Source organism: Bos javanicus, chromosome 20 (assembly GCF_032452875.1).
Source record: "Bos javanicus breed banteng chromosome 20, ARS-OSU_banteng_1.0, whole genome shotgun sequence".
Taxonomy (NCBI): domain Eukaryota; kingdom Metazoa; phylum Chordata; class Mammalia; order Artiodactyla; family Bovidae; genus Bos; species Bos javanicus.
Genome location: NC_083887.1, coordinates 27,621,594 through 27,626,470, shown reverse-complemented (window position 1 = coordinate 27,626,470; position 4,877 = coordinate 27,621,594). Strand labels below are relative to the sequence as shown.

Sequence of the window (4,877 nt, the reverse complement as noted above, 5' to 3'; positions counted from 1 at the left end):
ATCTGCAATGACTTGGGTACAGGATCACAAAGAGGCACATCACGTGACATTTGGCTCAGCTAAATTACTGTCTCAGGATTGGAAGAAACACACCATTAAGATCTAAAAAGATAAGATTTCTATTCTTCCATATAGCATAGGAGATTCCAAAGCCAGTGAAACTATACCCAATGCTTGTCGTCACTATCACCAGTTGTTCATGCAGCTCATAAAAAGGAGAGGGAATAATAAATTTTCACACTGAGCAAAGAAGACAAAATAGCACATTGTACCACACTCTAAAGTGAGACATAGCATACTTCAAGTCCTGATATACAAGTGAAAGTCAGCAGGATGCTAGTTATAGGTAGTATTGCAATATCCCATTTTGCATTACATTTGATGCAGTGATCTTCCTAGGCTATTACATATATCTGGAGAGTGAAGGGAGGATTCTTAAAACTGGCAAAACATTAACTACACTCAAGTGAGAGCACACGTGATACAATAGTTCAATGTTTTTGTAACTAAACTGAACACTCTGAGAGCATAGTGGATAGCTACATATACACAAGTGAATCTTCTTATTGTTACTATCTTTTGATAGTAGACTCTAAGTAGCATTATAGAACGTAATATTCACTCTTTCACTTTATATGAATATCTTGTAAATCATGGGGTGATGAAGCTATCTAGTAATATTAATATATTAATATTTACATTTAAATAAAGAAGAGCACAATACTGTCAAACCACAAAAGTTAATCATAGTCATCCTTAGGCATTATCTAGGACTTATTTCTTGCTGATATGATGTGACTGGAAATTTCAGAATAGCATATGTAGAATACGTATTTTAAATGCACAACTGAAATAAAATGCAATTGTGCAAAACAGAAGGTTATCTCCTTATCGAATTGACCTGTAGCAACCTAGTTAGGAACCATTATGTTTGATGGGATTTTGGTCCATGAAGTTTCAGATTTTGTTCTTATTACAAAGCGCCCTGAATATCATTTTGAAGCTTGCTAATTATTTTCTTGGAAGGAGAGTATTACAGTGTAGTATGAAGTGACATTTCAAACATTTCTTTCTGGAATTACAATATTAAATAATGCTATCATTAGCACATAATTATAACATACACAAATATATACAAAACTTTATAACTTGTAATGTTTTTCATACATTTCTGAGGTATGTACCATCTACACACAAAAGTCAGTTAACAGAAACCTCTATTGCCGTCATTACCTTTTTGCCTTTTTTTTTTTTTTCATTTTTGGATCGAATTTTGTACAATGGAGGCATTCCAGATATAAGTCAACAATAGAGAATCAAGTAAAGGCAACAAGGTAATTGTTGCGTCTCGCCTGATGAACTCTTAAATCAACAAAGAAGCCTGCCTCTATGACTAATCAGCCTGTGAGGGTCTCCCGCCTGATAGGAGAACAGAGAAGTGAATCTACGCTGTGGGGTTTCTCTCTTGTTTTCCAATTCAAACATTTGCCACACGAAGTGAGTAAAATAAACCTAGGGAAAAAATGCCAACTGATACTTGGGGCTACTTATATTTTAGAGGTGATAGTAAGAATTAAACTAGTCACTCCGACGTTCTGTATCAGTAACTATGCCATCACTTCCGGACGCTGCCACCAAGGCAAAAGCAGAGGGAACGTCGTCCTCACAATTTTCCGGAATGTAGGCGCCCAGAGCAAGTTGAGCCTCTGGCAGATGGCATAAAGAGGTGATCTGACAAAGAGTTTGAAGCAGTTAACGTGGTACCTTGATTCTTTCATTTCCAAGTATTCATTTGGGGGGGAACCCTGGGGATTGGGGTATGGACAGAGAAGGCGTAAAACCTAACACCAAGTTTTACCTTCCGAAAGGGTTTAGTCTTTGCGTCTGTCTGCAGCCAGGAGTTGCGCTTTCTGCTCCACTCCTGGTCTAGAGGGTTAGAGGGTCTCCCAGCAGGGACCCCCCCGCACCCCCCGCAAGGTGGCAGACAGACACTCGGGCCCTTTTAGAGCTCTGGTACCGCGAGCTGGAGATCTGATTCATCTTTCCTTTCGAGTCCCCCTACCTGGGCCCACCAGTGCGCGACAGAGACAGGCCATCAGGGGAGCTCTGCTCCCAAAGATGGGTGGCAAAAATTCACAGTAAGGAAGTGGCCTCTGGGGGCTAGACTCGCCAATCGGACCGAAAGAGGTCTGCAGGACGTTATTTTTTGTTTTTGTTTTTTGTTTTTCCTTAAGTCTAATAGGAATTAGGGCCGGGAGTGTAGCTCCAGTTTGATTTTTCCGCGCCTTACAATGGCAAGACACATTGAAAAATGCCCTTAAGCGCAGAACCTTGAGGGTGGCGGAGGTTGGGGGTTCCCAGCAGAGGTTTGCAAATCGGAAATTCGTAAGGGAGGAGGCCAAGGGACGGCGGTTGCTGGTGGGGGAGGGGGGTGGTCTCTTTGTTTCTCGTTGCTCTTATCCTAGGACTTCGGGTAGGCTAAATTAGTACGACCTACGCGCTTGAACGTAGGCGAGTGGGGTTCTAGGAAATTCCAGAAACTTGATCGCAAAGCTCTTCAAAGGAGAGTCAGGCAGGATTTCCTGGGCCTCGGTGAGAGGCTACCTGTGGTAGGAGTGGTCGACCCGGCGCCGCGCGCTGCGCCGGTGGGAAGAGAAGGCGTTCTTGACCCCTTCCGGGAGACCAGTTATTAACTCGGTTGAGTTGATCAAATGACGTTCTTCCTAAAAGGGGTCGTCTCCTGAGCCCCTTTCTCAGTTGGAATTTAGCAGGTAGAGGAGCGAAGCAAATTCTCCTTTCAACCTAAAGTCGGGGAGAATTAATGAGAGTGCTTAACAGCACGGATCGGGAGGCGTACAAAATTCTAAAGGCACACGCGCCGCGGGCAAAGCCTCCCATTCACCTCCACGGAATCGAATCAGACAACCACCTTTAAGATTTTCCCTAAAATCATATCTTCCGAACTGACTAGCCATTCACTGGGGTTTGCAGAATTTTCTCCAGTCCCGAAACCACATTTTCTCCCACGATCTACGGGTAGATGCCACCAATGACTGCCTCTCCACTTAAAGACAGCCCCCACCCACGCTCCTCTCAAGCTACATTAAACGGCCCTGACACGCTTTAGCCACCAGTTTAATTCATAGAAAGTAGCAATAACTCTTGACATCGCTTCCGCAGCCCACCCGAGGACTCCAGCCCAGGACACCTTATTTTGAGGCTGATTTTTTGAGCGCTGAATTCTGAGACCTGAGAGAAGGTTATTTGAGGCTTCCTGGGTAGATTTCCTGGCCTCCAACTCCCTCCCGCGCTGAGCTGGTAATTTTCTGCTGCTCCTCCTCCTCCTCTTGACCTCCAACAAGGTACCTTCGCCTCCCCTCCCCCTCTCCTTCCCAGTAAACCTCCAGTACGAGTTGGAAATCAATCCTTTGGCGCTAAATTCAGACCTGCCGGTTCGACAGGATTGTAGTGGGGGAAATGGTGTCACTTCTTTCAGAAAGAATGTCATTTGATCAGCTACACTTGAGTTAATTCGCTCCGGGTTTCCCGAGAGCTCGGGTGGGTCCGTGGGTGCTTTGCTGGATTCCGTGCATTTCTGGTAGCTTTCAGCTGAACCGCCCAGGACCTTAGGGGATAAAGCTTTTTCGCCCTCAGGACTCCAATTACCCCCCCCCCCCGCCCCCATGATAATCCGGTACATTTAACAAAGGTTTTGCCAGAGGTAGGGTTCAACGCATCCTGGGGTCAGAACCTCTTAGCCCTTTGCACTCATAGGCTTCAACCTGGGCTCCAGGCATAACTCTGGTCCTGTTAAAAACTGTTCCTAGTCACATAGGGTTTCAAAAAAGAACAAAAAACTTTTTAAAGGAAAGGGTTTCACCTGACATGGCCGGCGCTTTTGTGAAATTATAGTAAATACTTCCAAAAGCACAATTTTAAAAGGAGGGTGCAAATTTCTGTCTTCGCTTGGTCGAAGTCCTATCGGTAATGAGATGCGGAACCTCGCATTCTCAAGACTGATCTGAGGTTTGTGGCTTCGCCGCTGCCGGGAGCGTGGAATTCTATCTTGGCTGGGAACCGAGCAGCAGACCGCACAGGAACGCGGCCTCCCGGGCTGCCGTCTGCCAGTAAAGAAGAGCTGGTGACAGACACAACTACCTGAACTCAGGCTGAGAAGCTCTGCGCGCGAAAGAAAATTCGTGCTAATTCACCCAGATTGTTTTAACTGGTTAATAAAGCAACTGACACTCAACAAAACCACAATCACAGCAGGAGTCTTTGGCAATATAGTAAGAATCAAGACTAAAGTTTTGTTGTTGTTAACAACTACCTTTATTATTATTATTGCTTAGCATTATGGGGCTGGGGAGTAAAAGGAGAGGGGAAAGAAGAGACAATCGTTTCCTATCCAATGGTACAAACAGAACTTCGCTTTCATTTTTCTGTGAAATTAGAGTGCAGATTCTCTTGATTCATCATTAAGCCACCACCAGAAATTGGAAGAGAGGCAAAGTAGCTCTAAATATCCACATCCACTGCCTTCTGGTTGGAAAATAAATAGTTAATCATGACTCCCTTTATACACATATAATTTATCTGACACTTGGATGTGATTTAAGATACTTATGGTTTGTATAGCTGTATTCTACATGATAGACTACACAGGAAAAGTAAAAACAAAAAGTGTGAGTGGGATAAATATATATGTATTCCATTCCACATTTTCTGAGGTGAATAAAATACATCCATGTTTCATTTTGACCCCCAAAATTACATATTTGTGGATATCAGAAAATACAAGTCCTTCAGTTATATTTTTTCTGCCAGAACACCTTATTTGTGGGAAATTGGCATTCCAATTGTTATTCACAAACTTG

General features: G+C 43.6%; 1 long non-coding RNA gene across 3 annotated transcripts; it reads left to right on the top strand.

The window, feature by feature from the left end:
• The first annotated feature begins 1,368 nt into the window (after positions 1–1,368).
• On the top strand, positions 1,369–4,575 carry LOC133233608 (uncharacterized). Of its 3 annotated transcripts, none has more exons than XR_009731778.1 (3): positions 1,369–1,497; positions 3,181–3,362; positions 3,977–4,575. It is a non-coding gene; the product is annotated as an uncharacterized LOC133233608 (long non-coding RNA). The 3 variants fall into 3 exon arrangements; XR_009731779.1 differs by lacking the exon at positions 1,369–1,497 and adding an exon at positions 1,628–1,760 and having other exon boundaries at positions 4,016–4,575; XR_009731777.1 differs by lacking the exon at positions 1,369–1,497 and adding an exon at positions 1,628–1,760.
• Positions 4,576–4,877: the final 302 nt, after the last annotated feature.